We start from the raw sequence: 20,971 nt of genomic DNA, 5'->3' as shown, positions 1-20,971 counted from the left end.
CCCTGACATGAAGTCCAATCATGTCCAACTCTGGGGGTTGATGCTCATCTCCATTTCTAAGCCGAAGAGCTGGCGTTGTCCATAGACACCTCCAAGGTCATGTGGCTGGCATGACTACATGGAGCGCCGTTACCTTCCTGCCAGAGCGGTACCTATTGATCTACTCACATTTGCATGCTTTCAAACTGCTAGGTTGGCAGCAGCTGGGACTAACAGCAGAAGCTCACGCCACTCCACGGATTCGAACCTGTGACTTTTCGGTCAAAAAGCTCAGCAGCTCGGCGGTTTAACCCACTGCACCACCGAGGACTCCTCAGAGAGATGTAATGATTGGTATTTTTTCCCTCACTTGAAACCTAAGAAGATATGGGCAGTAGAGTAGCTCACACCCAGTTCTTGATTATTAAGAAATTCATTCATTTCTTATTATTGTAAATAAACCTTTGGTGATTTTTAAAGATTGGACTCTACATGTTTGCCTCCTAAGCTGTGAATTCTTTACATCACACAGCTCTTCATGCTTTGCATGCGAATGAGCTGATGCTCAACTTTAAGTATCCTGTTTGATTTTGGATTCTCTGCTATATTTTATAATGCTTTTATAATGCTTTGTATTTTATTTTATTTTGCAGCTGAGTTGCTTTTACTGATGTATTATTGTTGGGCTTGGCCTCATGTAAGCCGCCCCGAGTCCCCTTGGGGAGATGGTGGTGGGGTATAAATAAAGTTTTATTTTATTATTATTATTATTATTATTATTATTATTATTATATTTTAGGACATCCCCAACCAATCTACGGCCTCAGAATCAGTATGAATGTGCTGGATTCAGAGTTGCTCTGGGGCAGATTTACATTACTCTAATTTCCCAGTTTAGATGAGTCCTAGGAAATCTACCGATAACTTACTTTCTGCAAGTCCCACTTTGTCTACGGAAAGCAATGACAAATCCTTTCTGACCAAATCTTGCTAAGAAAATCCAATGATAGGTTTGCCTTATGAATACTGATGGAGTTTGGGGAAAATCGACACTGACATTTAGGAGTTGTAGCTGCTGGGATTTATAGTTAACCTACAATAAAAGAGCATTCTGTACCCCACCAATGATTGAATTGGGCCAAACTTCCCACACATAACCTCCATGCCTTGAAGGGACTCACTGGCACGAGCTTCCCTCCAGCCTCGCGTGCTCTCTCTCACCTGCACATGCACACCACGCTGCCATGCACTGAGCACACCTGCTCTTCCCTCCCCACTTAGAGTCTCAGAAACAGCCCTCCCCTTGGCTGAGAGGCCGGCCAATCACAGCGGAGGAGGACTTTTGGTGGGAGGAAGAGAAGGACAGGCGGAGAGAGACTCAGCCTTCTCTGCCAAAGGGGTTCCTCCGCACGCGCCCCCCCCCCATGACACACTCATGGGTCCCAACCCCAAGTTGAGAAACACTGCCCTAAGTCCCTGCAAGCACATGGGCAGGCATTTATGAAACATGTGAGTAATCATGAACATTTTACATAGACTTTTTAGCAGGAAAAACTAGTGGAGAATCAGCAGTGCTGTGCATAGGACAAAAAGATATAGATGGCAATGGAGCTGCTGTAGTGGACTGCTATGTTTGTTTTCCTGCATGACGATATAGGAAGCTGTATTTGCAGCAAGTGCAAGCTGGTCACCCTACTGGAAGACAAAACACAACAGAATAACAGCTTGAAGCCCATCTGCACTAATCAGGAAAATTGAAAAATGACAGCAAGGGAGGAGGAAGATTACTAAATACAGGAAGCAAACATTTGGAAGAATGTGACACATAGAAGCAAAAAAATAATGATGGCAAAAAAGAAGGCTAAAGCAATTCTAGACTATCAATGGAAATATAGTATCTGTTCATATCAATGTCATCGCTCTAATCCGCTTTGGTGGAACTTTCGCAAGAATACTGAGTTCCGTTCTCAATATAGCACTTGAAAAAGAAAGGCGACCAAGATCTTCCTTCTTAAACTGTAAAAAATTAAGCATTGTATACCACTGCTTTGAGTCTCTTTGTGGAGAGAAAAAGCAGGATGATGATAATGGTGATGATATACCAGGTTTTAGAATAAATGTTTGAGGAAGTTGGATATGTTCAATGTACACAAGACTAAGAGGTGGAAAAGAACAGATACTAAAACCATATATAAATATCTGAAAGCATGGTGATGAAAATTACGGAGAACATGGAATAGCTTTGGGGCTGAGGGATGATGCCCAAGTCAGTGAGTTGCTTTAATAACAGTGAAGAGTTTTACAACTATTTAACGACAAATTAGCTTGCTTCAGCATATGCTTTCATGGACTCCAGCCCACGTCAACAGATAGATTAAGTGTGATTGCATTTAACAGATATTTAAGCACATGTAGGTGGTGAGATTGGAAAGTATACATCAACAACAACCAACCTCACCAGAAAGAAAGTAGTCATAGCAGCCAAATGCAGGTGAAGAAAAACAACTTTGTCCCCATGATTAAACTTGAGGTACAATCACAGAGCCCTACTGTGAATATTTATTACTATTTTATTCACTGATTTTTTTCCTCCATGAGCCTGCTATTCTATTCCTGAGAATTATAGCAAATACAAAATATCAACATGCAATTCAGATAATTTGGTCCATGGATATGCCCAGTTTATGAACTCATTTTTAATATGGATGTAACAAGCAAATGTTATGGCTATTGTCTGATCATTACTTTCTGAAGTACATTGCTGTGTGGTCAGGTGATATGACAACAATGGAAGCTAATGGTTAGGAATTATCCTCTTGAACTCCTGCTCTTCTAACTGTAGAGAACATGAGACATGAGAAGGAAGGAAGACAGTATAAAAAGCAGCCTTCACTTTGAAAACAGCTAAATAAAGTCCCACATTTTCTGCATTGAGCTGGAATACATGGCAGATAACCCAGTTCAAAGCAAATATGGTGGAATTTTCTGCCTTGATATTCTGAGTTATATGGCTGTATGAAAGGGCCCTAAAATGATGTAAGCTAGAATGGAGGAGGTAAGGCTTGGTAGAAGCAAAAGAGTGGGGGAAATGGCTAGGAGGATCTGTTGAATATCTCACCAGCTTTTTAAAATACTCTTTTTGTGTGCTTTTAAATAGAAATATAATAAAAGATGCTACACATTTCCAGTGTTCTTTCACCAAAATAAAATGAAACCTAACACTCTTCTGTTTTTTCGTTGCCAATTAAGGTGGGAACTACAAAAGAAAACAAAAACCAAACACATGTATGACAATAATAAATGGGGCATGTAAATACAGGTTGCACATGTAACTCAGTGTTGCTATTCTGTTTCTTCAAGTTGTGTTAAAATTACGATGACCCTAAGACAGGTGCTTAACTCTTTTTTGTTTCATGGACCCCTTTGCCAGTCAGTAAAACTCACATATCCCTTCTCAGACTATAGTGGTAGATAGGCACCTTCTACTTCAGATAGGGATCAGAAAAAATAAAGATAATAAGTTGATTTTTTTTCAGTTTGAAGCTTGCGGATCCCTGAAATATTGGGACTCCATGGATCCCTGGTTAAGAACCCCTGCTAAAGAGGCTTCTGGAGCTTCTGGGGCTGAGAATGTGACTTGTCTATGGTCATTCAGAAGCATGTAAATCACTATAACAACCTGCTGGCACCAATTTTCAAAAGAAATTAGATCAATAGAAAGGTAAGAGAGAGTACTAAAGGACTATAACCACTTATTCTCAACTTATTTATTCCTCAGCATCTATTAAAATAGCTACAATCGCATGCATATCTGTCCAGTTTAATATTCTGGAGTTTCACACTGTCATTTCTAGTTTGTAGATAACTGGTGGATATTTTCCCAGAACAGAAGCACAAAGAGGAGAGCGCATTTCACCCGAAATTAAACACTTATCTATTTCCTTGATTGTAATATATGTGATTACAGCTGCAGCCCAGGACATTCTTAGCTAAGAGAAAGCCCTGTTTAAAACAGTAGAGATAACTTTTGGATAAACTTGTTAAAATCTGGCTGTAAATCTCTTCTCTTGGAACACACAAGCATTGAAAGTGTTTAGTATGATTTGGACCATCCTTCAGCCAGACATTCATAACCTATGGAAAAGGGGAAGTGTTACCGTTCTTTGAAAGACAAAAACAAAACTGAGCAAAATCAACTTAGTATTAATTATCCCCATAATGACAAATCAGCTATATTTCCCTGATAAGCACCAGAACAGTATTTTGTACACTTGGAAAAGAGCACATTGCACATACCCTGGAGCTGGGAATTCAAGAGAAACCTCCAGTGCTGCCACTTTCTTAACCTTCTCAACTGAGACAGGAAACTCTTCTTACTCAAATTAGCGGCAATGAAAGATTACCCAAGAGGAAACTGGTGGAAAATCATGAGTAGGCAAGCAAGAGCAAGGGAACTGGTTGGCATAACAACAACCCAAAGCCATACCAACCAACGAATCTCATAATCTGTCTAATGCAGTTCTTCTGAAGTAATTCCAAAAAGTTACTTTTTGGACTACAACTTCTAGAATACCGTAGCTGCGCTGTTCTGGAAGTATAGCACAAAGCCAGCAGTGTGTTGCAAATACTATCTTTGCCTGGACTAATAGAAGCACAGTTTTCAAGGAAAAGAAAGTAGTCGCCCACTTATACCCAGTACTGGTCACACCACATCTGGAGTACTGTATTTAATCCTGGGCACCTATTTTAAGGAAAAATATAGGCAACATGGAGCATGTTCAGAAAAGGACAAAGAGCTATGAAGAACAAAGCATATAAGTAAAGGTTGAAGGAGCCGAAAATGTTGATTTTCATGAAGGTTGAGGGGTCACATGATCACACAAATGCTTCAAGGGCTGCCACAAAGAGAAGGGTGTAGGTATGTATTCTGATGTTTCAGAGGGTAGTATAGGTCTAAGTTTTTACATTACAGGAGGTTGGATTATGACTGAACATTAGAAGGAACTTCCTGATTGTAGGAGCCATTCAGCCATTGAAACAATTACCTTGAGATAGTAGGTCTAATTCTTTGGACATTTTCAAAAAAGTCTGGATAGCTATTGGCTGAGGATGCTTTGACAGGACGTTGAGCATTGAACAGGGGGCTGGATCTGAATGCCTATATGGCCCTTTCCAGCTCTATGATTCCATGACTCACAACTAAAAAGTATACTCCGCTTCTGCTCTGGTTTCAGACCCACACACAGTGAATTTGACGGATGACTCAGCCAGCTCCATGACATGAAGAAGATCCTTTCTATGAGTGTCATGATTCAGACAGCTTACTGTGAGACACTTGCCTACCCCACTGACCTTGCGCCCCCTCAAAGACACTCATCTCAAATTGCTACTCTAATACAAATTGAAGTCTTATCCACCCACCAGCTTTAAAAATAATGTTTCCCAAGTGTGCAACTCCTTTTTTCAACATGCATACGGTTTTAATGTCACAAAGCTTTCTCAGCAGCATCAGGAGACTTTTTTTCTAGTATGAAATAAAGAAAAATGATCAGATGTTGTTGTTGTTGTTATTTATTCTGGTAACAAGATCTAATTTACAATTATAGTAATATTCAAACAGAACAAAAAGAAAGAAAGTGTGTGCGTGCGCGCACGTGTGTAATTACACTAAAACACAATACTAAAACATTAAATTGAAACGCTGAAACTAAAATGCTAAACACTGACTAAAACACCAAAGTGCCACTGGCAACCTTAACAATAATCAACAAACCTTTTATTGCAGTCAACAGCCCATTGGGCCAGAGATCAAATACATAATAAAATAAACCAATAAAAATTGTTTTAAATAGAACACTATCAAAACAATGTAAATTTAAAAGAATATAAAAGCAATATGTTATTTTTACCCTTTGTTGTGGAGTCACAGACCACTAACATACACTTTCGGATACAATTTGAAAGTATTACTTAAAATCTATAAAAATTGTATGAAAGACAACCCATTATTCTGCCGTTGATGGTTCAGTCCATTTCAGGTTTTGTTGTTCTTTTAATCTTTTGGCTTGATTTTTCCCCCCCCTTAAATCTTGAGGTATGCTATTTGGAACCAATAATGCTTCAGTGGGACAGACACAGCATAGATAAAAAAAGGAGGTGAAATGTGGTGTTCAGAGACAGGACAAAACTCTGAGCCTGTTTGATTTTTCACTTTAACGCATCATTTTCCCCCTTTAATTTATCCTCCTTTTGTATCAGATAGTCATGGCTGGTGGGAGTAGGGAATCAAATTTTGCAATAGAGTCATTTCCACTCCTCAAGACAATGGCTTTTCCTTTCCTTCCTCTATCCAGAAAAAAATATTTATTGTAATAACTATTTTATGATCAATTTCCCTTTTGTGATAAATTAAATTACATGACAGGTTAATTTTCCTACAAGGTATTACCAGTAGGGGGCATCCTAACACACCCGATGCTTTATGTCACCCCATGACAGTATCTGCATGCATGTAACTGAAACTCTGTGAACTGGTGAGCATATGAGTTTTCATGTTGACTTTCAGTTTATTCAATGTTAATTCAAAATGCAAGACTATTGTTTTTAGATTTCTGGACCATTTCTCTCTTGCTATGCTAAATATTTTAGATTTCGGGTGAAAGAACCATTTGATTCCTTATTCTGTAAGTTTTCATCTGACAGATCTCACAGAACACCCATGACTCTTAGGGCCCATCTACATAGGATGTAAAACACAGCATTTATCGAGTTAAAAGATGGAGTAGCTACATGATGCTAGCTGTAAAGCCATGCTGATTCACTGCAACAGACAAAAAACATACTAAAAAGATCCCCTTTTATCCCTATTCTGGTCAGAAAATGTGCATATTCACAACACAGCATATCCCTGTACAGACAGAAAACAGCAATTTCCTTCCCTCTCCCTTGTGGAGATTCCTCCAGGACACATTTCATTTTTAAAAGCCTGAAAAGCTGATTGGGCTGTGAAATGGACACACAGCTGCTTTAAAGGAAGCATGAACAGAGAGCAATTAGAACTCTCTAAAACTCTTTATTAAATGTTACAATATTAAACAGGGTTTGAATAAACAATTGGGGAAAGAGAGAAATATGGAAGAAAAAATCACTCAGTTATAATAAATAATAATAATCTTTATTTGTACCCTGCCACCATCTCCCCAAAGGGTCTTGGGGCGGCTCACAGTAACACTCCAAGTGCCACATGCAACACCAATACATAAGTAAAAATACAATGACATAAGTATAATCAACAGTGTATAAAAATCTCATTAATAAAATTATAGAAATTTGAAAATTATAAAATTCCTAAAACACAGTTCAGTTATGTGCTGAACCTCATATGTGCCCATATGAATCTGTTCATATTTACATTACAATATTTGTATGTGCATATATACAGTCCAGCACATAACAGTTCTCCCTGCATCTTCTTCCAATTCAGAGAAAGCCAGTGAGAATGCTGGGAGACCCAATCCCAGGACTAACAGGTCTGTGTGGGGACCTGCAGTCAGGTACCAGGATTTTTTAACCCCCATTTAAAACCTGGATTTTTGTGCTGTCTGGAAGCACCCTTAGATGATTAAGTGATAACTCGCCATCCACTTTTTCCTTTATTTTCCTTTCCATTCCTTGCTTCAAAATATCTATAGATTAAAGATTGGTTTTAAATAGTTTTCCTGATGCAAGTATCTAATCATGTGGTGCTGTGGAGAGGGGGATGATTATAGAAAATAAAATCATAGAACTAGGAAGTATCCTAAGGGCCATCTATTCCAGTTCCTTGGCGCTGCAGGAATCCACCACTAAAGCCCCCCAAGAGGTGACCTATCCTGGCAAGTTTTTTTTAAAAAAACTTTAGTGAATAGAATCCAACATTTTGCAACAGAACTGCTGTTGCATAGCTATTATTGTACCGGGATTGTGGCGCAGCTGGCTGAGTGTCAGCTGCATTAAGATCACTCTGACCAAAAGGTCATGAGTTCGAAGCCAGCCCGGGTTGGAGTGGGTTTCCAACCAATTGTGTAGCCTGTTTTCGACCTTTGCAATCTGAAAAACAGTTGCATCTGTCAAGTAGGAAAATTAGGTACCACCTTGTGTGGGAAGGCTAAATTAACTAATTTATGAGGCCATAAAAAAGACTCTGGCAAAAAGCACTCCAGCAAAGCATGTGGGGAATGCAGAAGTACTTCATCAGTGTCGCAGATGGATGATGAAAGCGACAGCTCCCTGGCGGCCAGAAAAAGTTAAATAGCCTCTGTGTATGTCTGTATATATTGTATGTCAATTGGCATTGAATGTTTCCCATATATGTGTACACTGTAATCCGCCCTGAGTCCCCTGCGGGGTGAGAAGGGTGGAATATAAATACTGTAAATAAATAAATAAATAAATTGTCAGGAATGCCTTCTTAATATTTACCATTAGTTAGAATCTTCTTTGTTGTAATATGTATCCATTGGTTCAGATCATAGTGTCTAAAACAGAGGTTCCTAAACTTATGTATTTAGCCCTCTGCTCCATTTTTCAGGATTTTTTTTCCTTATCATACCCCTGGAAATCTATCTTTAAAAAAAAAGCAAATAAACAGAAAGATCCAATGACAAGTTTGTGTTCTTTTATGTATCTCTATCCTACAGCATGATAAATAAAGATGTTGTAAATAAGATAACTTGAAGTTTGAAATTTTAAAATTATTTAATGAAACCAGCCATACTAACATTCACACTACACACAGAAAATTAAGATAATAAAAATAATGTGAAAATAAAAATAAGAAAAAAATTAAAATAATCCTATATTAGAAGGATTGATCTGGTGTGCTACCATCAATTTATTCAGCTCTATGTTTATCAGCATCATGATTTTTTTTTAAAAAAAAAAAAACCCATTGCACTTGCACTATTGTTTGTCACACAGTCTAGAAATCATCTCAATTACACTTCATACGTCACCTATTTATAATATCATATTGTAAACAAGTCATTATGTGTGTGTGTGTATCTTGATATCTTGACTGGTGACACTTGCATGTTAAGACTTGACCACTGATAAGTTATAACTTGCATTTTGTGTGTTCATTTGGAAAATGAAGTAATTACTATGACTTTAACTCAAACTCTATGTTACACAACAGAAAAAATATGTGTGTAGGTACTATTTTTCAAAAAAATCATCTTTTCTTTATGTTTCCATTGCCCCCTTATTTTTATTCAAGGACCTCCTTGCTCCTCACTCGTTTGTTTGCCAGTCACATGGCACATAACCAGGAAGATCTATGGATCAGCAGAAAGTAGGTCCCATTGTACCCACTTCAATGGCAGGGTATGAGAGAGTGGGAGGAGACAATCGCCCCACATCCTTAGGCCATCCTAGCATGGTGAAAACCAGATGGCTGTCAAGATATTCACTGTTGGTTCTACATAGGAACCAGCTGCGGGTGTCTGCACTGCAGGAATGCAAGGGAAAGCCAGGCTTTTCTCTGTTTTCTTACCCTGGGGTGCAGTCATATTAAACAGCTTTCCCTGTGTTGAACCCATTAGTCTGTGTACATTTTATAACCACTCACAGGCTGATCAACACACACATTGACCTAAATGGTTATTGTTGACTGCAGTCAAGTGGACTTCAACTTAATGGCAATTCTTGCAAGTTACTCATCATCTAAAGGTCTTGCAGATTCAAGACTATGGCTTCTTGTTTGTTTGTTTTTTTAATTGTTTTTTTCCTTTATTTTTAATTAATTATTTGACACAATCTCATATATAATCAGAAACATAATGAAACATGTCTAGATCTGTATGCAGATGGCAACTTGTACAAAATAAGTATAACATACTTTACCATTCACTCAAGTTTAAGACATTTTCAAAAATTTTGGAAATTCCTTACAAGGCAAGAAATATATCCTCATGATCAAGAGAGTTTCAGAGTATGTCCAAATACATCCTGATATCACATCAATAAAAAAAAACCATAAGAATGGGAGCAGGCAACAAAGTACTCTCTTATGACTAGAGTTTTCTGACTATTTTACATATACAGGCATGGACAACTGCAAAAACCCAATTTGCATAAATTGAAAGATGTCCAAAATCATAATCAAATGTTTCATTAACATTATGCCAACATATTTAACTTTTCCAGGAGTCACTTTTTTCTATTTTGTAGCATTCCAGCTTGTTCACATAGTATTACATATTTCTTTTTTCAAAATCCCTTCCCTCTTCTTTTTTTCCTTTTTCTCCCTTCCCTTTCTTTTCTTGACAACCATACATAAGCCCTTTTCTAAACATCAACATAGTATTCACATCTCAACAGTTCCACCATAATACATATAACATGGAAAAGAAAGTCACACCAAACGAGCAATAAATGATTCTTCATAATTTCTTTCTTCAGAAGAAAGTAAAACTATTTGATGAAAATTAGGATTTTGTATTAGTCAAACTTGGAATCCCATGTTGAAATAGCCTTTCCTTCTAAAAACCTTTTGAAGGAAATTAGAGGAAACACCATAAATGGAGGAATGGATCGTGAAAGTGGCGGAAGTGGCAGAGATGGACATTCTGACAGGATATATCCAGTCAAAAGACCCTTCGGAATTTAGGAAAGACTAGGAACCCTTCAAAAGGCTTGTTGTTGTTGTTCGTTCTTTCAGTCGTTTCCGACTCTCTGTGACCTCATGGACCAGCCCACGCCAGAGCTCCCTGTCGGCTGTCACCACCCCCAGCTCCTTCAGAGTCAAGCCAGTCACTTCAAGGATGCCATCCATCCATCCATCTTGCCCTTGGTCAGCCCCTCTTCTTTTTTCCTTCCATTTTCCCCAGCATAATTGTTTTCTCCAAGCTTTCCTGTCTCCTCATGATGTGGCCAAAGTACTTCAACTTTGTCTCTAATATCCTTCCCTCCAATGAGCAGTCGGGCTTCTTAGATTGAGTCAATCCATCTGGAATAAGGGCTTCCAATTTTTCCTGCTACTTTCTACCTCATCAAGGAGTATTGTTTTTATAGTGAGCCAGGTTTTATATGATAGTCTCAGTGTAGCCATTTTGACTGCTAAAGAGAATTCAGACTTGATTTGTCCTGGAACCATTTAATTCCGCATGGTGGCAGTATACAATTCTTTGCTTTTTGCTGTTCCACATGATTCTTCTTTGTTTAAGACTGGTTAGGAAGATTGACAATAGATGCATCAGTGGGGTAGAAAGCTTGCAGTATTGCTTCCCAACCATCTTGTGGCAGTATGATTCTAAATATAAATCTTATTAAACATTTGCTTTCAGGAATCTGAAAATATGTAACACTTGAAACAAGGTCAGCACAATGAAGTCATGGTCAAGTACTTTATTCCATTGTGAAATTAGAAATCAATGGACTTTAGAAGTGCTTCAGTTTGTCTTCTACACAACAACATAATCCAGATCAGAATTCCAGTTCCACTCTGGGAAGTCTCCACACACACCCACAAAAAATCTCCTGTGATGTCCACAAAGCTCCCCTCAAGCCAAATTGATTCAACAGACGGACTTTTTTTCATACTCCTTTTGGAGAAATGTGCCAAACAGCAGCAGCTCATTGGATAAGAATCAGCAATGGAGCTCTTCTTCCAACTCAAAAACAAAAAGGGAAAAGCAATTTCTTCGTGAGGAAGATGGGTAAAGGTGTTCCTGAGATCGTCATATCTGATTCCTTTATCTGAATTTTCCAGAGGGGGTGCTGTTTTCACAAGTGCTGCATATGTTCCTCCCAAATTCCTGCTCTGATTTTATCGCCAATTTATTACTTTCTCCTGACTTTTTTAAAACATGTTTTCCATTTTGATGCACATTCCTAACCACCACCTCCTTATAATCCATATCATTCTGAATTTTACAGCATGTGTAGATGGGTTTTGAATCTTATTCAGTACAATAGGCCCTCAGTATCTACTGGGGTTTGGTTCCAAGACTCGCACCTTGTGACACCAACATCTGTAGATGTACAAGTCCCATTCACTATAGCATGGTAAATACAAAATAGCAAGCAACTCAAAGAACTGCTGGAGAAGTCTGTTGTTCAAAGACTGGAACCTTCCAATATATGGCCCATTCACACTATTTGGTTATAGCACTATCGTTTTAGTTTAATTGCAATTGTAACACACTATAAACTTCTGGGATTTGCAGTGTAGGGAGACGTGGAAGAGCATTATTTACTATTCTCAAGAGCCAGCATGAAGCAATGGCTTGAGTTTGGGATTATGGCTCTAGAGACCAGGTACAATCCCCGGTTCGGCCATGAACATCCACTATCACGTACTTTCAGACCCAGAAACTCTGTGATGGATTCAACATAGAGTTGACATAGGTCAGAAATGACTTGTTAACACACAGAAGCAAATTTTGAATTCTGAACTAGAGAATTCTAATGTCTCATCAAACAGCATATCGCAGGATCCTAATGGCTACAGCCATGGCAATTAAAGTGGAGCCATGGTGCTATAATTGTTCAGTGTGGAGGGGTTCATGAAATCCTAGGTTTTGTTATCTCAGGATTCCAGGTATAAAAGCTATCAAAAACATCACCAATACATTCATTCTTTTAAGCGAATAGGACTTAAATGACAATGTTATCCATTGTGTCAAAGCTATACAAATATAAATATTATAAAGACTACATATTTCACATGTACAACAGAAGTTATTTTCCCTTCCAGCCAGCCATAAGGTATTTAAATATTAACTACTACCTTCTCAGCTGTGAAAGGCTTAAAACTCAAAAGCATGCTCTTTCATTTATGCAGTAGATTATGGCTGGAGGGTAGTTCAACAGGGAATTATCATTTTTAATTGTTCTGGGAACCCTCAGCCTCCAGAGATCTGTTCCAACAAACCAAGAGGCTGTGGTAGCTTGTTTTTGAGAGGCAAGACTAATCTGAAGAAGTGTTCACCCGTTTTCCTCCTTTAAAATTTTACCATGTCATCACCAGAAAAATATTACTACCTTTTTCACTTGTGCTGCTTATTTTCCTTTGCCTTAAACAGCCACCCAATAGACAGTAATCAAGATGCTTTGGCTCTAAGGGCCCTTCCACACAGCCCTATATCCCAGAATATCAAGGCAGAAAATCCCACATTATCTGACTGTAGACACAATAAAGGAGGGGCAGTCCAGAAAACTGGACAGTCCTGAATTAATTCACTACAAACCAAGAAAATCCTGGATTGTAGTAAATTAATTTGATAGTGGATTTATTCCACGCCTTCTTGGAAGGTGCGGGATAAATCCACTATTTCCGGTGTTTGGACTGCAGAATACTGCAGTCCAAACACTATTCCTACAGTTTACTGGGCTAAATAAGCACGGTAAACTGTGGGAATACCCACCTGCCCTCCCCTGAAGCCCCCAGATCCCTTAGAAAAGTAATTAAAAAGTAATAAAAAATAAAAGCTCCCCCCCCCCTTTCCTGGTGCATCATTTCTATGTCCTGGGAGAGCCCGCCAATGCTTGTAATGGAGACCTGGTAAGTTTTTATTACTTTTTTAAAGGGGTCTGGGGGCTTGGAGGGAGAAGGGTAGGATCTCCAGATGTTCTCTTGGGCTAGTCCTGAAAGAACATCTGGACACCAACCCCAAAAAGCACACACTTTCTGAGGTGTGTGTGGACAGGAAAATCCACATTTTTATATGCAGATTCTCCTGAGATAAAGGCCTCTCTGGATCCGGCCTTAGACAACACAGTTCAAAGCAGATATTGTGGGATTTCCTGCCTTGATATTGTGGGATGTAGGGCTGTGTGAAAGGGCCCTAAGTTAGTAGAAACAGCAGAAACCCAATCTGAGTCAATAATGTCAAGAAGATAAGCTGCAGGCATCTTTATTTTTAAAAATAATAATAATGGGAAGTTGTGTTGGGCAGTATCCAATTTACAGGAGAAAGCCCAAGGGAGCATTGTTGTATTTTTATTTTATTTTTGAGTTATGGGGGTCACTTGTTTTAACTGGGTTTTTTTTTTACTTCTGAATTAATGTTTTGAAGTATTTGTTTATTCCTTTTTAATGTTTATATTATCAATTATTTTAACTATACTTTGTTTTGACCTCTATTGTGAATCATCTGGGACCCAAACTGGAAGAAAGCTGTGATATTACAGAAATCTCTTCTTCTTACTGTTCTTCTATGAACAGTACAATCTCTTTCTTTTCTTTTTTTAGTTTGAAAAGCAAATGTTTCTAAAGAAAGGCCCCTTTAATAAGATTCTGTATGCATTCTGATTGTACTGATCCTAAATTACTTTTTATTATTTTTAATTATATGTATTCAAATGTTACTGGTAACTTAAACCTATTTTATCATAGACATTTGATACATATCTATATAAATAAAAATATAAAAATCTGTTTGTTCATTACCTCAAATCTCCCAAAATACTTCACCGTTTGCTTTGAAATTTTGACACAACGTAGCATTCAAACAGGCAAATATTTTTATATTTTCACATACCTACTATTATATAGATGTCACACCTGTGACAGGTAAAAATATGCTTTGCTTCAAAAAACAGCACCATCTGCTAGATGTCCAAGCAACATATGCTATACAACATATTTTACAAGAGCCAAAGGAGGCAGCAGCACTCCTCAGCCACTCACTGCACGGAGCTCTCTGGCGAGCTGTGACAACAATAGAGAAAGGTGGGTGGTGGCAGCTCTTAAGACCAGGAGGAACATGGCCAGCAGCCTCATGGCAGAGCAGCAGTGAAGGAAGGGCCATTGGGGGGGGGGGCACAAGAGGCAGGCAAGGTGGAAATGAAAGCAGTGGGTAGTTGGGCCGGCAGCACTCCTGGCACTCCAATCCATGTGCCACCCCTCCCATCAGTCTTAAAGGGCCAGAGACCCAGGAACCACGACTTCCTGGGTGGAACACCCTCCACTAGGGCTTCAAACTGTTTGGACTTCGACTCCCTGAATTCAATCACACCACTTTCTATAAACAAAGTCCAAAAAAAAAAAAAAAAAGCAGAAGACAGCTCAAAGGTTGAATGCCGCAGAATTCATTTGATTCTTTATTAATTTATTTATATTCTGCTTTATCTCTTCCTCTGGGCCCTTCCACACAGCCATATAACCCAGAATATCAAGGCAGATATCCACAATATTAGCTTTGAACTGGATTATCTGAGTCCACACTACCATATAATCCACTTCAATTTAAATTATATACAGCTGTGTGGAAGGGGCCCCAGAATATCAAGGCAGAAAATCCCACAATATCTGCTTTGACCTGGATTTCGGAGTCCACATTGCCATATATCTCAGTTCACAGCAGATATTGTGGTCTTTTCTGCCTTGATATTCTGGGTTATATGGCTGTGTAGAAGGGCCTAGAGTGCGCACTGCCATATAACCCAGTTCAAAGATTATCTGTCTTGATATTCTGGGTTAAAGATGTCCTCATTCCTCACATTTCTATGATTCCAACAGATATGCCATTTCAATTTGAGAGATTGCAACACAACAACAACAACAACAACAACAGAGTATGTTAAGGAAAGCAACGAGGAGGAGACCTGGATTAGACAATGGAGAGGCAGGGGGAAAGCAAGATTTATTTATTTATCGTGTCAGGAGGAATCAGACAGTTGTATTACATTTTTAACAAAACAAACAAACAAATAGACAAAATACAAAGTTTGCAAGCTTGGTAGTTGATTAAATGTCCTTTGACCAGTATCTGGCCACTTGGAATGCCTCTGGGTTTGCCACAAGAAGGTCCTCCATTGTGCATGTAGCAAGGCTCAGGTTGCATTGTAGCAGTTGATCACTGGTTTGCTCTTCTCCACACTCACATGTTGTGGATTCCACTTTGTAGCCCCATTTCTTAAGATTGGCTTTGCATCTTGTGGTGCCAGAGTGCAGTCTGTGTAGCGCCTTCCAAGTCGCGCAGTTTTCTGTGTGCCCAGGGGGGAGTCTCTCATTTGATATCAGCCATTGATTGAAGTTATGGGTTTGAGCCTGCCGCTTTTGGACTCTCGCTTGCTGGGGTGTTCTAGCAAGTGTCTCTGTAGATCTTAGAAAACTAAGCAAGATGAAAGAGCAGAAGATGGAAAGGAAGAGAGAAAGCCAGAACCAAAAGTCATTTCAAGCATTATGATTGGGCAAAATCCAATTTGGAAATAAAATTATTGAACCTACAAACCTTTTGTCTAATTCCAGATGTGTGGAGACATGCAAGTTTTCTTAGTATTTCAAGAAATGCTTTCTAAAAAATGTTATAAGACTCTCAGAGGGCTCTCCTCCATACTTCATTTGTTTCTTGCATTCAGAGTTGGTTCCAGAATCTGGCAAGCCCGAAGTGAAATAATTCCCTGATTTAACCAAAATAAGTGACTGTCTCAACTCTTGCTTTACAACCAGTATATCTTGCTGAGGTTACCATGTTATCAACTTAATGTCTGTGCTGGAAACATCAAAGCATTGTGAGAGCCCACTCGTTTTGACTGCCTGAATTAATTTTTCTTATAATTTATTCCTGCCTCACAGAGTACAGAGACAACAGATGATTAAGCCTGAGGGGTATATTACACACAAGCCACATAACAAAGCTTAGCAAGGCACATTTGAGTGGTATTTTTATGGGCATCTATAGTACCTATCAATTTAACTGTCACTCTCAGAAGTTTCTGTAGCAAGTTAAGATATAGAAGGTCAGGGATATCTAAAGTAAACTCAGAAGTCATTATGTTCTACTGGTAATGAGGATTAAGTCACAAAGTGCAGTTGTGCACATTTACTTAAGTTAATATTCCATTGTGTTCTGTGGAGATATACACAATAAAGTTTTAAAAGAGATTTTAAGAAGTTAAAAAAAAAAAGAACAGCATTTCAGCCTAACAATATTCCTTACAATCATTATTGTTCTACAGAGATCAGTCCAACTGCAGGTATATCTCAGGTAAGAAAGTAAAAAATAGTTATGCTTTAAAAGAATATCCATTACCAGATATAGAAAGCACTGAGTGAAAAAGGTGCTTGGTTTCCATGTTATATGTTGTTCTTGGCATTGAATGTTATCCAATGTATTTTGTTTTACTGGAATCCACCCTGAGTCCCCGTCCCCCCCGGGGAGATAGGGCAGGTTATAAATAAAGCATTATTATTATTATTATTATTATTATTATTATTTTACTTGAAAGCACACAACAACAATAACAACTCAACAATTACTTGAAGGCACACAATAACAATAACAACAACCACCACCACCACCACACCAGAGTTCTACTACTAGGAGGTTTTGGCACCACCAAGAGCGTACAAGTCAATCCATTATAACATTGTGCATTCAACTACCAATTTATGGAGCATTGCAGGACTCAGGACTCACAAACAAATGGAATTTGTCACAACAGTGAAGATTAACGGCTTAGTTAGAGTATAATTACCAGTGATTCATACAGTGTTACACAGCCAAGCAAACTGCACCATCCCTTGAACAAATATAATGTGTAAATTGAGTGATTCCTGATAATAATTCTGGTGATTGTGATCATGACTTCTGAGGCAAATGCCACGCCAATCCTGGGAATGACTGCTGCACAGATTCACATTAACACAGTCAACAGATTGTATGCATCCCTATTCCCAATAATTGTTGGGATTATTCATATGAAAATAGGTTGTTTTGCTTTTTCAGGCACCAGACTAAAGCTGGAGAAACTGTTTATTCCCAGATAGTGTTTCCAGGTTTTAATAAGTTTACGTCGTCTGATCTGAGCCAAGGAAATTGTTTTTACATCATTTTTCTCTGTGATCTGCCCTTCTAGTTTCTATTCTTTTATATATTTTTTAGACTTTCCAGTTGGTTTTATTTATGTGGACATACAAGCATGGTAAATTTCAGAGCTATAATTTGTGGCTTCCTGTCTCCGGGATCATTCTAAAGGAGTTCTCATGTGGCCAGTCTTCCAGCTAAATATTTACACATACATATACTGTGCATAACTTTTACTTAACGGGCAAGTCCTCAGCATAGTTTCACATCATTTGTCAAGTTCTACATGTGGTTCTTATCATGACAACATATTGAAAATATGTGCCTACCCAACACATTTTAAATATATTTATACAAGCCATTATGTGCTTATCTTCGAGGCATTTACTATATATAGAAAAAAATGGCAGATTAGATTTCCTGTTCTTGTTGCTTGTCTCAAGATCCCTGTATGCATATTAATCACATCCAGACCCTGGTTTCAGAGTCAAGACTAAAAAGTATATGTGTGTGTGTCTTGAATTCCAGCTGTGGCTCTAGTCTTTAGTCAAGTGAAATGCCTTTACATTACATTTATCATAATAGGAGAGGAGTAAAGAAGATAAGACAATGAAGTGCTGCGTTCCAGACAAGGAACTATACATATTACTCTGTATATGTGATAGAAGTTCCAAGACATTTATCCCCACCCAACCCTTAAGACGTATTTGTGGATTTCACTCTTGCAAAAATGTTGGGGTTTTTTGTTTGTTTGTTTGTTTTTGCTTCCTATATAAGAATAGTATATAATGAGCTCCTCATGTAATTTTTTTTTATTATCGTGTCAGAAGTGACTTGAGAAACTGCAAGTCGCTCCTGGTATGAGAGAATTGGCTGTCTGAAGACGTTGCCCAAGGGACACCTGGATGTTGTGTTACCATCCTGTGGGAAGCTTCTCTTATGTCCCCACATGGGAAGCTGGGGCTGACAGATGGGAGCTCACCCCGTCTCGCATTCGAATCCGACCTTCATGTCAGCAGTTCAACCAGCACAAGGGTTTAACCCATTGCATCATGTAAAGTGATTCAAAGGTATGAAGAAGAAACACTTGTATAATAAGATGAAGACAGCTTGTAGAGCTCACATGGCCTGGCTAATTATGCTGACTATGTGAGATATGGTGATCCTAAACCGAAACATTTGAAAGCATCATGCTATGGATGGCTACAATGCACTTTTAAAAAAACCACCATGTGTCCCTAGAAAGCATCCCATAGAATTCAAGGGGCTCAATTCTAAATTCTAAATTGTCTGTTTTCCTGTGAGGACAGCTCTCTATACACATATAGTTAAAGGCAAATTACAAATTTCAGTTGGATTTATTCCCATGTGAAACAAGGAGTTGTATACCAGTGAAAAATAATATTTAAAAATGTATGTTCATCCACTCAGTCCTCTGAATTCGATCTTTAACTTTATGCTTTATTCTCCCAGTTTTAACTCTTCTGCAAGAAGAACAAGCCAAAATACTAAGACCCGTATGCAGGAAAAATAAATTAGGAGTTGGAAAAAGAAGCCCTATTTTATTCAAGCTACTTGTCTTCTTTTTTTCCTCACATAAATTTATAGGAAAACACATACAAATACAGCTTTGTACTTCACTGAATGCAGTCTACAGTTTCTGGTCCAAGTAAATATCAACACTATGCCTATTTGAGGAGCAGAGAAAGAGCCTGTTGAATACACAGACAGTAGCCGATTCTGGTTGTGGATGAGATCTGCAGCCCTCATTGGACACAAGTTCTGTTAATTGTGTTCTGTTCTCTGTCACTGCAGCCCAGATCTATCATTACTTCATGCCTGTCGGCAGGATTTGCAAGCCTGCTCACAGTCAGGTTGCTTAAACTCCATTGGATTCAATGGGATTTAAGCATAGAGACTGGAGACATTTGCTTTTGCAATTACAGCTCCTCAGAATCCACCCCAGCCAGAATAGCCATGTTGTGCCACAAGCTTTAGGGACTTATAACTTTTAAAATAAAAATCTACAAGCTATGTATTTAAGAGATATAAAAATCCTCAGGATTTATCATCTTTTCAACAGAATACCTCTCTATTATAAATAAAAAAAAATATCCAGTTTCCATTAACTTTGCCTTCCTTCATGTCAGACACTCAATACAGTAGACTCCCAGATAACCAGCAACCATGGAGATTAATAGATGCCAGATAAATATAATTTTTGATTGCTTGAGAGTTATTATTAAAAACAAGCCTAGCACTATATCTCATACTATACTATAGCATAAATTCTTTGTTGATACAATCTGAATATTGAAATATAATTAAAAGCAAATAAAGACAAATAAAGACAAACTTAATGTATCATGATTTTACTGTTTTACTGTATGATAAAAACAGCTTTTCTATTTGATTTTTTAAATAGAGTTCTGGTTGCCTAAGTTCTGGGTAACTTAGAGTCTACTGTACTTATGTGGGCACAGGAAATACAACTTAATGTGTTTCTTTCCAATCAAAGCAAAGCTCACATCTTACTTACACTGAGAGCCCGTTTCTTTGTGCTTGACTTCAAATTCTTGAAAAGGACACCAAAGCAAACATTTTCTTTCATCTTCACATTGCACTTCTGTTACATTTTAAAACTGTAGAGCTACTGAGGAAATGACTATAACCCCACTGCCCATGGTGTAATCCCATTCTATACTCATGAAATTTAGGGAAGTTCCTAATAAGCCTTCTGTAATTTTCAGTTCTGTTATTGTTGTTCAGACTCCATTGTTGCTGCACATCCCCATTAGATGAATTGTATCTACGTGGGCTCCCTAGGAGGAAGTGGTTTCCAAGTTTGCAGAGTTTGTTTGAGCTAGTTTACATGCTGTATTTCAGACTCTTAAGACTACAGCCTGGAAGAAATGCCTACTGAACTCAATGCTATTTACTACTCCTGGATTATGATTGGAATTATTCCCAGGTCAAGATAACATGGGGATGTCTTATGCAAGTTGCATATATCAGCAGTAGGGTTGGGCGGTTTCATTTCGTTAATTCGTAATTCGTTAAAAAATCGTTATTTTTTTTGTTAACGAAGCGATAATGAACCATTCTGGAGCAACTTAAAAACGAAAAAAAAATTTCAATTCATTTCGTAAATGCTTCATATTTTGTTATGTATTCGTTTCGTTATTGGTTTGAGGTCGTTT

At 38.2% G+C, this 20,971-nt stretch overlaps 1 protein-coding gene across 2 annotated transcripts in view; it reads right to left on the bottom strand.

Annotated features, from left to right (window-relative positions):
* IPCEF1 (interaction protein for cytohesin exchange factors 1) overlaps positions 1-20,636 on the bottom strand; it is a 62,250-nt gene extending 41,614 nt beyond the window's left edge. The window contains exon 1 of one of the 2 annotated variants that reach the window (XM_060753614.2): positions 20,311-20,636. The gene's annotated coding sequence lies outside the window, so the exon portion shown is untranslated. Of the gene's footprint in view, positions 1-4,275; positions 4,324-20,310 lie in introns of those variants that run through there. The other variant, XM_060753613.2, reaches the window with a different exon arrangement.
* Positions 20,637-20,971: the final 335 nt, after the last annotated feature.

Source organism: Anolis sagrei, chromosome 1 (assembly GCF_037176765.1).
Source record: "Anolis sagrei isolate rAnoSag1 chromosome 1, rAnoSag1.mat, whole genome shotgun sequence".
Classification (NCBI taxonomy): Eukaryota; Metazoa; Chordata; class Lepidosauria; order Squamata; family Dactyloidae; genus Anolis; species Anolis sagrei.
This window is presented reverse-complemented; position numbering and strand designations above follow the sequence as displayed.